The 12,256-nt window shown below is 39.8% G+C and overlaps 2 long non-coding RNA genes across 2 annotated transcripts; one reads left to right on the top strand and one right to left on the bottom strand.

Annotated features, from left to right (window-relative positions):
- Nucleotides 1–842: 842 nt before the first annotated feature.
- LOC147758794 (uncharacterized) lies at nt 843–2,399 on the bottom strand. The gene is made up of 3 exons (XR_015327977.1): nt 2,298–2,399; nt 1,954–2,092; nt 843–934 (listed from the first exon to the last, which is right to left on the bottom strand). It is a non-coding gene; the product is annotated as an uncharacterized LOC147758794 (long non-coding RNA).
- On the top strand, nt 2,353–5,966 carry LOC147758793 (uncharacterized). The gene is made up of 3 exons (XR_015327976.1): nt 2,353–2,483; nt 5,012–5,159; nt 5,726–5,966. It is a non-coding gene; the product is annotated as an uncharacterized LOC147758793 (long non-coding RNA).
- Nucleotides 5,967–12,256: the final 6,290 nt, after the last annotated feature.

Raw genomic sequence — 12,256 nt, 5'->3', positions numbered from 1 at the left:
GGAATGAATTTTAATGAAGATATGTACGTACGAGATATTGAACTCGAACGTCCTGCCATTTCCTCGATACAGATTGATGACGGTGAATTGGGGGCTTGACCGAGATGGACGAGCAGATGGATCGGTCTTGAACATCACTGCTTGCAGAGAAATCGTCTGCGGACCCAACAATGTATCGTAATACAATCTATCATCTTACTGTCCTTGTCCGAACGTCGCCCTTTTGCTACATCGTGTTTTAACGTTATTTTACAGACCCGCAAATTCAAAGCTGAAGTTTTGCCGCCATTTGTTGCTGTTTCATGCGAACAATGCACATCTTCAGCGTGTGGCTGTTCCGTTTGACATGCGTAGATTAGGCAGTACCTCGGTATCAGAATTCAGTTCTTTACGTTTGGACCCGAAACGTCCATCTAATAAATTAATTCTTTTGTTATGGATTACTTAGCATAAATCGTGCCTCTGTCCGCATATATCTTAAGTGTATTTAAATTCATTATGCTATGATTTTTTTTTTTAATTATTTCTAGCGTAGGACTTTAACTTCGTGCTTTTTGTTCAGATGTCTCTAATGGTAGACGATCGCGTGCTGAAAAACCTAGAATCCACTATTTATTTGTGAAGCTCGGTACAGCGCTTTTCCTTTTTACTTCGTGCGAAAATACACGATTTATACCCTGTATGTGAATATTTTCTGTAACCATATTTTTGATTACTGAGACACATATGCCTGAACAAGGATAGCCCTCTACCTTGAACACATCGCTCATCTTGCGAAAGGAATGGGTAAATGTGTTCTTTTTTTCTTGTTTTACAATTTTATTTACTTTATGTACAAGCTTGTCGCCTCCCCCAATGGAGTTTCTTGAAAAACGTAGCGTCTATTAATGCATTGCGAGGTTTGTGATGCCGTTGATTTAGCTCTGTCTATCACCTAAAATCCAAATATTGATTAATGCCTCGTATGTTCCATTAAGCCGATTTTATACATCCCAAAAGCTTCTAGCGTTTTATAACTATACCATACTATACTATACTATGCTATGCTATACTATACTATACTATACTCTGCTGATACTACTGTCTGTCAGAACTGCATAGGCTGAAATATTGAAAAGAGCCTAGATAACCAAAGACATAGTTTCGGAGACTTTCGATTTAACATATTAATTTCTACAAGCACGACGAGAGCAGTAATCGGGAATATTGGCTATGATCAAAGATTAAAATCTGACCTGACCTGACCTGACCTGACCTAACCAACAGAAACCTGTGGAATCACCGATGGACCACTTCTGTCCTTTGCTACTATTTAAAAAATATTTCTAGAAGCCACCCGTTCTATGTACAGTGCCAGCCTACCGCAGGCTAATGGGTTGCCTTGGTCAACACAAGTTCCTCGAAACGATAGTAGCGCACCTAATAATTGGCTATCATCGAAAGGACAACTAACTTGCGGCGACTTATACAAAAATACCTGTCATGGAGCGCAGGCGAGGGCAGAAGATCCCGTCGTCAACCGGCTTATTGAGTACGGAAAGCATTTGATCAAAGTGTCTCTAAAAAACTCGTTATCTGTCCATTCTCGTCTTCAGGCAAAAAAATAAATTACACTGGATCATTTAGCTGTGCAGGTGAGCCTAACGAGTAGGTGGATGATATACAGTCAATCCTGCTTAAAATACAGACCCAAAGGACGCCGCACTACCTAGGCCGGACAGCATATCCTTGCTCTTGCAAAATCCTTGCGGGTTTTTTCAGAACACAAACCTTCTTCGAGTTCAAATTCTAGGGACGAGCATACCGTATGAAAGAGAAGTTAATTCGGGACACTGATTTTCGCCACCAGCAAAAATCAGCTGAAACTCAGTAAATCAGTAAAGACTCTATGCTTAAGTTATATGGGCTTATCTAACCATTGTATTGTTGTGAAGCTGGTTCAAAGCCGTTTACCGTAAACTGGAAGGGGTCCAATAAAGTGGCGCTGAAAATGTCATACTGAGGCGTAGCAAGCCACCTCCGAGTTGTTCTTTCAACTTTTACCGTAAACACCATCTTCGTCGTTGTCGTTGTTTCAGCAGTTTGTTGACCTCTAACGATAAAAAACAGCAAACATCGAAGATGAGCTGACCATACCTATTTATAGTTCGAACATGAGATTTCAAGTTTTGTGATCGGGATGAAAGGAATAAGGGCCTTACGAGCAAGAACAGAGCTTTTCGACAGTGTATAATAGTTCTGCATTGGTAAACAAAAAAAATTTGAAAAGCGAAAGAGTAAACAAAAACCACTATTACGTTTTAAATGTTCCATAAATCAGTTCACCGCTCGTATCCTTAATCACTTCCGCCGCATCATTTATGTCTTTTGACACCAAGCTTATATAGCTGCGTTCGCTGTTGTCGCAGCAAGGAAGGCCTCTTATCTGTCAAATACCGCCAAAGTAAACACATCAGCCGTCGCGATAAATATGACTGGCCAAGGTAAGGCTTATGAATGTAACGTGTGACATAGAGAATTGCCCAAAATGGTCGCCTTTTAGATCACTTACGAGTCCGTGCAGATACGTGCAACACTCAGATTGGTCGCTAATGCGTTTCTAGTTGCATAAAAGTCTAGTAAACAGGTGATTTGCCGCTGGTTTCTATTGGTGCTATTTCAGTAACGTTTTCATTCTAACCAGGACACGTTAGCGTTGTATTACGTGCAAAAAGCGTATTTTCCCTCGCAAGTTAGTATTTTTCCATGTATTGATTGTTGTTGCTCATATATTGCCATTTTTATTTTCAACATGTGCTACCCATCACCGAACTAGCATTATCGTGACACTTGGCGCTTTATTGACCACTCGAAACAAAAGGCATTAAACCATCCAGGCATTAATATTGTGTATTCCGATATTAACACTATTAAACACTATAGCATAAATCAACAAAATCGTCTTGGCTATGTAAACATAACGATTTTTATAAGCAATATATAAACTGGATTTTTCTCTGCAATCGCATAAAATCAAATTCACAAGATATTCTGAACGACCCCTGATGGGGCATCCGAAAAAAAGATTTTCAACAATATACAATTTTATCTCTAGCTATCAATAACCTAATATAATGAAAGTTGTCATTATTATTATTAAGAGTATATTCGCGGAACAACTATCGACGCAACCTTGTAAACTGTTTATAATCCGTTACTTCAAAAGCTGTTCAAATGCCAGCGGTCCTATGAACTTCAGCTACCTCACAAGCGGTTCATAAACGGGACACTGAGTGTCTCATGACTCTATGGGTACCGCTACTGCGAGCGCCGTTTCAGACAAAGCGGACATATCCGAAGCCACGAGCGACTCGATCTCGGTAATACGATTCTGAGGCGACCAATGCCAATTCTGTCTTTACGACAGCCGATGTCCAGAATCATTTTACTCTTGTTCGTAAATTTACACACTTCAGGATCACCATACGTGCTCCTCTTGTCGCCCACTGTGCTATTCACCATGTTCACGTAATATATTATGTAATTAATTACCTCGTTAAGAGCTACGCATTAAAAAACCGGCTTACCACGGACATCTATCGAAAACAAGTCGAGGGGTTTCCCTTTTTGTTCTATGGATAATAATCATTAGAAGCGTCTGTATCCGCACGGATAGATGCACGACGTGCATTAGGTTTATATTGTGCAGTCCCGATCTGTCTGCCCGTGAATTGGCTATCTATGCAAATTCATGTGGAAATGTAACGTGTACAGACAGGTAAACAAAATCACTATGCTTTTTCGCGCTGTCAAAATCACAGGCGTGCGCCCCCGTGAGTGCGGTCGAAGTCTAAGGTTGCTCACGTAGCCTCATCAATCATATCAGACTTCATAATAGCGTCAAAGCATTGTCGAAAACGCTTCGCTCAGTCTGGCCATCTGTCATACCAGATGCACCGTCATTCGCGCTTGCCGCGCAAAAAAGACCTTACTAACGTAAGAATGTTCAAAATGATTATTTCTTGAAACGTGAATGTAAATACCTGGTGTTTACTTACCAGCCGGGAAGATATGATCAGGTATTGCTACCTGCCAGGTATAATATTGCCTTTGCTACATCTGAATTGGTGCCCTGATATTGTCCAGCTGACGGGATATACAATTCGCTTGAATCGTGATGTTAACCTATTGCCACTTACGACTTACGAAGGGCGACTAGATGATCGTATCACTATCTCATACAAACATCATTATTCAACTGCGGATCGTAATGAAGATCACCCTGGAAACCATCCAGACGGACAGGATTAAGAAATTGACGAGGCCCCTTACGACGAGAAAACCGTCAACAAGCGAAAAATTTGTGAATTTAAAATGCAGTCACGAGCCTTGTCAAATATTCGTTTTTTCCGAGAGCGGAGGAAAGCTACTGTTGCTTAATGTGTCCAATGGCCAATAATATCATATAATAATATGGCAAGTCAGTATGCCTGAACAGATAATGATTTTGCCAGCTTTTAGGCATCAAGACTGTCGAACGCTAATGTACGTTTTTAGTGTACATAGGACATAAAAAATGACTTCTAGATCCGGTTTGTTGAGTCGGTAGATTAGAAGCACCGAAAAGCTTCTTTAGCTTGACGCACGTATCGTACTCGACGGACACAGGCGTTATGCAGATATCCATACAAAAAGTAGGGAACATAAATGCGCTCGAGTTTGCCGTCTGAGTAATAGTGTATATCACTAACTATGTCGATTGATAGCGTTCATTTTAATATAACACCAGACGGTCCTGCGGGCTCTGTTCCGGTCTTGTTTCGCCATTAACTAATTTATCCTTTTACATCGGCATACGCATTAGAACTACTCGCTTATATCGTAATATAGTTTCAACAGAGGTGTTTACGTTAATTTGTGTGGCTTAGCGGTTTACCTCAAGAAAGCGTAAGTATTCTCCTCCTTATTTGTTTTCTTTGTGCTAAGCCCATTGTGTATTTCTATCTCCCTCTTTTCCTCGCATCTTCTTCAGGAAAAGTTAAACCCTTTTCCAACGCCTTATCGGACACGACTGTACATTTCATCATTCCACTGGCAGATGTTTAATGAGCCAGCTCTGACGTGCCCCTTTCCGCGTCGGACATGGAAGAAAAGTGTTTTTCCACACTTCATTCTTGAAAGTACGTAATATGGAAGTATGTACTGGTAAGCTTCACATCTAGAGTCATTGCCTCACATTCTGTATGTTCGTTTGATCCCTGCCTATTTTGACAATGATTTTCGTTTGCTGAAGGTCGCGTAGAGCAAAACGACTACCCACCAACCGAGATTTTAGAAAGAAAAGGGATAAAGTTAGCAAAGTTTCCCTAACGCCGCTTCTACCTTAGGGTTCATATAAGTTCATCGTCTTTCGCATTGTAGTTTTTCGGATTTAAGCATGTTTCTTGTGACTTTTTTGGTCATTACACTCTGTAAGTTTCATGCTGCCATATGCCAGTTGTCGCCATTTATCAACTTTCTAGCTGTTGTAAGTATAGGATCGTCGACTTCTTTCACTTAACGTGACCCTTTGCGGTTGGATTGGCCTGATGTTTTCTAGGTCGCTAGAATTAGGAATCTACGCAGAACATAATTGGCGAAATGCTTTTTTTTTTTTAAAGAAAATTGTTTGTTCGGCTTCATTAAGCGTGACTATCAATTTGGTTAAATGCAAGTCGACGGCGATTATTTTTTTCTCATTTTCTAGTGTCTTCTTTTGAACAACGCGGCATCAACATATACAAATACCAGAAAACGCTTCCTTCGTTTTACACTCGGAACCTCAGCTGTAACCTTAGGCGTTACTTGAGACAGCTAGATTCCAGCATCAAGCGTGTCTACGCCTGGATTCACCTAGACCACCAGTTCCTTAGGTTTAGTGGCAAACTCGTTACCACGCAATCTCTGGTCAGAAGACAAGGCATCGCCCGCACTGATAAATCATCAGTGCGAAAACTCAATTGCGTGGACGAGTATGTTCAACTTGTATCGCAAGTATAGATGCGTTTGACGTATGTTGGTTAATTGTGTTCAAAGGTTAGGTTAATTCATTTTTAATTGAATTAATTAAGGTTAAACTAACAGCTTAGTTGGTGGTCATTATTGTTATAGTGATCTGTTTTTTCATCACTATACAAGTATATTAAAACGTTCCTGACAGCAAAACAGGTGATGTAGCACATACCTAAAACGCGCAGTAGCCGATTAGAGTCGTGTGACACGTGAATCTCTCGTATGGACGTGGTGGAGATGATAGGAGTAAGGGTGCGTACCTATGTCTTTGCTCGATCTCGATATGCGGCCCGTTTCCATTGGTATTTCCATTGTCGCAGCGTGGTCTTTCATGCTGTTGTTAGATCCTGCTTATCCTGTAGTGACGCTCGGCTCTTTCTTTAACCAGTAGGCTCCAGGACGAAATTTATCGAACACCAAGGCTGACTTTCGCGGAGATCGTTCAGTACGATGGAGCTACTCTGATTGCTACCACTCTGTGTGGAGAGAGCCTAATTCTGGTTTCATCAAACGTCACATTAGCCCGGACAAGAGCAACGGTTTCGCAAATAGACATCTTGACTCTCCGATCTGATCTGATTTTTTTGCTGTTGGTACAGAAGCAACGTTACCGAGCATCGGGTTTTTGCCCCCTGTCAAGGCCGTACATGTATGAATTAACGCAGTTGTCTGTTTGTAGACTTACGAATAAGTGAGTTTCAAGTTTTTTTCCCAAGATTTAATTCTGAAAGTTGCTAGTATTACAGTTTCATTGTTTTATTTAAAGAATACCTTACGTTTTCGGAAGCCTTTTTATGCTAGGACAATGTATCATTGACAACGATCCAACAAAGAACGTTTGTAATAGGAAATTGACGTTGGCGTAGTAGGATGCGTTCTATAAGACCGAAAGCATGACCATGATGCGGCGCTTGAATGTGACAATGAACAACAAGATAAAACTGATAATAATGAGACACAAGCAAAACTAAAATAGATACATTTTTTTGTTTGCCGTTACACAGCTCTGGGGTCTATATTCTTCATACGAATGGTCAGCGGATTTTCCTTTGGTTGCAAGTTGTAAGTTCAGATAAGCTGCCACGTTGGCGCCTTTCATTACTTGACTAAACGAATAACATTTTGTAAAATGTTCGAAGAATTATACATACGAGTCTTATTCATCTTTTCTTTGCATCAGCGAGATACAAACGTACGTACGGTGAAACAAGTAGAATTATATTTGTACAAGGTTTGGCACGCGATGGTACAAAATGCGTCACATTGATCTTAGAACATGGTAACCGTGCAAGGCTTCCTAGAGAGTCTACCTGAGGGGATCGTGCGCCGTGATATCTAAGGCTTATGCGAGGGATCGCATAGGGACGTACCCCATATCTCTAGTGTATGATCGCATAAGGGCGTGCCCGCCAGTAGTAGCGTATCTTCTGCCAGTCTGCCCCTCCGTTCAGACTTCCAGCTTAGCTTCCGAGAACCACTAACTCGAGTTCCGTAACGTCTATTTGCAACCTAGCAAGGACTTGCTGTATCTGAAATTTACTATTGCCGTGTTCAACTGGGTCGTCTCCTGTAGAGAAACATTTTCACAATGTTTTTAGTTTTTTGAATCTTCTCGAGCAGGTCCCTCAACAGAGAGAGAAGAAACGGTTATAGATTTTCCTGTATCAATGCGGAGATTTGAAGTAACGGTGACAATTTAGAAACTCCATCGCCGATCGTGGTCCTCTTTCTTGATAGATCTTCCTGTATCAATGCGGAGATTTGAAGTAACGGTGGCACTTTAGAACCTCTGTCGCTGATCGTGGTTTTATTTTTTTGACGCGTCACTCCTACTAAAGCTTCGCGGATGTCGCCAATACCGCATACCTAGGCACGAAGTCAAATACTGTTTTAAACTTCATGAATACATCATACATGAATGTATGCGTAATTCCCGTCCATTAATTAGCATCTACCAGAAGAGTCTTACATGCCATAGTTGTTGAGCGCTCCTTTCTATTCACGTTACCCTTGTACCTTGTAGAGTAAATTGGACATATTGCCTCGAAGGCTGCACCTAGGAAACTAGCGTTCGGTTTATTTTGAAAAGTTTTACGTTTTTCAAGCCAAGTGACAAGTACCGTCAAGCTGCACCTAGGAAACTAGCGTTCGGTTTATTTTGAAAAGTTTTACGTTTTTCAAGCCAAGTGACAAGTACCGTCAAACGATGATTTGTGTGTTCGGACGAGGTGACCGTACTGCGCACTCAATGATTTCACCAAGATTGAAGGCATGGTTCTCGGCGTCGTTTCCGGTTGCCACTGGAATTACTTTGTGGGCACATTCAAGTTTTTCGGCGTCTAGCCATGAGGGCAAACGCTGTCTTCTTGAAATCAAATACGGATCTACCAGGGTGACTCATCCTTTGCGAGCGTTCGCGGCAAGAACGCTTCCATATTTTCGGAGCATCGTTCAATGCAAATTTTACTTTATTATAGTTAATCAGGTTTTCGGAATAATACTGGCTAACAGATGAAGTCGACACATTGCGTCATAAAATCTTGTTTAAGCACAGCATTTTCGCGCAGTGTGATTCAACAATGTTAAATTTGCCGATGTCCAATAAAGCTAGGGGTTTTTGACATAAACTTCGTTTAATCGTATGTTAGTGCATTTCAAAGGGTGTCCATAGGTATGGATTTTTTGATACAAGCGCATTGCTACTCTGTACCGGTAGCGGTTAGTTGACATTGTCCTTTTTAATTTCTCTTTATTTTTACCCAAGGACTGAATTGGTCGAGACGGCTTTATTTATTTCTCCTGGAGCGTCGACAGAAATAACTGGGCCACTGGCCTCGAAAACAAACATCATTGTGAAGTAAGATTTAAGTATAGGAACAACTCATAGGGAAGATATTTCATGCAAGCTTAGGCAGACTTTTTAATTAGTAATAAAAAGGAAGATCGTTTACATAGATCTCCATGTTTGTCTCAGTGTTACATAAGCAAAACAGCCTCCACATTCAGTTTTGGGGGTCTCTTCATGTCAAAATACCCATCCTGTATAAAGGAAGAAGTACTACATTGTTTTCTCGGCCTGTCGAGGCCCATCGATTGACATCAGGGTAAAAGCGCCAAGGAAGTGGTTCATTGCATAGAAAAAAGAACGTTTCGATATTCTGACGTTTCTCCATAAAATCTAAAATATATTTGGGATAAATTGTATTATCAATATGGCCACTATATCAGCCGCTTCAACTTTCCAATTGATATGTATTAGAAATTCATTCCAAATTACTTTAGCAATTTTGCCCTCATTGCTATATGGGAAAAGCATGTTACAGATAGTTTTTCGCCATCTTTATGCCGACATATTCGTTTTAGGTGTAGGAATACGAATGCCAATTTTACTCAGCTCACCTATATATTAATAAGCAAAAAATACCTCTATGTAGACCTCTATGTAAATATTTAACTACAATTTTGTGGGAATACTCTCACAAAAATTAGCCGCCACAACATTCCTATATACATCTATAAAAGATTTCAAACAAAATAAAATGGAGCCGATTTTCAACAACAGACCCTGTAGACGGATAGATACCATCAGCAAGGAAAAGATTCGACTAGTACTACACTTAGCAAAGTATGAATTGTTGCTCTGTTCCAAACATCCAGTCTCAATTTTCATGAAATCTTGTGAGGCTAATTCAAATATCCCGCTACAGGCCTCTGGTTTGATGGACCATGTTACTTTAATCTAGTCTTACCTAGGGCCAGTGACCCCGTTAGCGGTGCAGTTATTTTATTAAACTGTGATTGGTTACCTTGCCGGAATAATTCCGACTTTCTACTTATTTATCATTAATCTTTTCATGTATTGTGCGTACTCTGCTGAAAAGAGCTCGATTTTAAAACTACCACCGTAAAGCCACATAACCCTAAATTAACTTTGAGCCGTACACGCGACGATTCTGGGCTACACTATTTAACCCAGTCCCACGTCCTTTAACAACGACTTTCGTTCGCCAACTGAATCAATATTAAAATCTATTATATTTCTTCTGTTTTCTAATTTCAATAAAGTCCACCGCTCGGAAACAGATATTTATACTATCTAGATTTGAATCTAAAAGAAACACAAATGAATTCACCGCGATTGTCCTGTCTAGCATTCCGTAAATAAACTAAAGCAGAATGCCTCTCCCAGTAGAAGGAAAAACTGCTTTGTGAAAAAATTAACTGGTATAGTCCATAAATATATTATTACGATTATCGAGAAAATTGCCAAAATTCCCAAATTAACCTTAGGCTAGATGGAATGGAAACTCTCCCTAGAGAAAAAGTATTCATTCTATCGGTCTTTATGAAATTCAGGCCTGAACCGTCTTGAGGGGCTGTTTTGGGTTACACAAACAGGCTACCGAAGGCATTTTCTAGGATAGAGAGGTAGATGTGGTTTAGAATAGCAGGTAAGTAGCATAACCTAAGTGGTAGCTAAGTAGTATAATAAGGAAAATATCCACTCACAAAAAAGACACAGATCCCTATAACCACGCTATATGCAGCGTTTTCCATTCAGGATTATAAATTAAAATCAAACACAAAAACAGCGAATCAATGTTGGTAAACGGCTCATGAAAGAATAGTTCCTGGTTTCAAAGCTAGGAGGCGCAGCTGTATCGATTATCGCTAATGTTTTTAAAAACGATAACCATTTTCTGTGAAAAAAAATTAGATATGTAAAATGTGTGGTGGTTAAAAAATGCACTGTCGCCCCGATAGGGTCCCCCATTGATGTATACCGCTGCTGGATCGCTGCTTTAAAAGGGACGTCTCAAGCAATTCACGCAATTTATTGATTCAGCAACGTTTGAAGATTACTGCTTCGAAATAGGATTACAAATTCGCGGAAATAAGCAGTTCTAGATCAAGCAAGTTGTCGCTCATAATGTTTACTTTACGTATGCAAAATAAGCGTTTCGCCGTTCTCAAAAGACTGCGTGACCGTCTATAAGGCAATAAAAAGTATAGACATTTTACGGCTGAAGACCACGATATAGACAGACGTTCGATGATGTTTGAGACAGAAAAAAAGAAACAAAGGCGTTACGTTTATGATAAACATGCTTTCTGGCTACCTTAGAGGATCTGGTGATATTTACTCAGATGCCATTTTTGAGTTGAGACATTTTTTTGTTTTTGAGACTATTGTGCGAACATACCTAGATTTGTTCATACAATAGTCTCAAGAATGACCTTAGAGAAAATTTAAAGAGAATCGAGTTTTTTTAAATGGTACACCAATTAGCAATTAGTCGGTTAATTTTCCTTGGCTTTTTCTTTTTGGGGTCGAGGTCTACAATTTATACCAAATACCTTATGTAATATCGATATCTAGTAGATGCCTACCGCCAACTAATGAATCGATCAAATCATCCGTTTGTCACCTTACATCACCTTGAAGGGAGGGCCAACACAGCCACAAGAATATCAGAAAAAATCGTATGATTCCCCATCAAAGCAGACCCTCGATACTGCCTCTGCATATGTGGCACTAGCTATTTAGAATAGAGTTTCGTAAGCCGCAGAAAGGAAGAGTCCAAAACAGCAAATGGCTTTAATCGAATCGAGTGACTGAACGCTAACAGACCTTGTTGTGCGGCCTGCTCGTAGCGATAGTCATTAATTGTATCTCAATATATATATATATAGGAGACGCGTCGTGTTGTACGGTGCGTGCATGTTTCGTGACTAGATACTTGCTCTACGAAAAGTGGTCGTGTCACAGATTTTATGTCAATAATATTATAGAAAGTAAAATGAGATATGAATCAGCTAATTCAAAAACATACCTTGGTCAATTTAATTCAATTCAATAATTAAAGCAAACTCTAATCAAAAGATGAAGCTATGTTCCACTGGAAAAATTCAGAAATAAACCAAATATAAAATACATAAGCTCTAACCCTTTAACTAAATTACTTTTTCCTTTCGACTTTAGCCCTCTTGTGAGCAGAAAACACACATCGCACGAAGTTTTAGTCTCTCAATGAGTTCTTTGCAACGATCATCTGCCTATTCGTAAACAGACAACTAAATATTTTCCATTGATATGCCCTTATCCGGCCCATGACTCTAGAAGGACCAAATACTTCCTCGATGTGTTTAAGATTCAGATATTATATTCAATGATATGTAGATTTGTCAACGGATCTTAATTTTTTCCTAGTCTTTTTATTTTCCG

Source organism: Varroa destructor, unplaced genomic scaffold (genome assembly GCF_002443255.2).
Source record: "Varroa destructor unplaced genomic scaffold, Vdes_3.0 BEIS01000001.1, whole genome shotgun sequence".
Classification (NCBI taxonomy): Eukaryota; Metazoa; Arthropoda; class Arachnida; order Mesostigmata; family Varroidae; genus Varroa; species Varroa destructor.
Note: the sequence above shows the minus strand (reverse complement) of the source record. Positions and strands in the feature narration are given on the sequence as shown.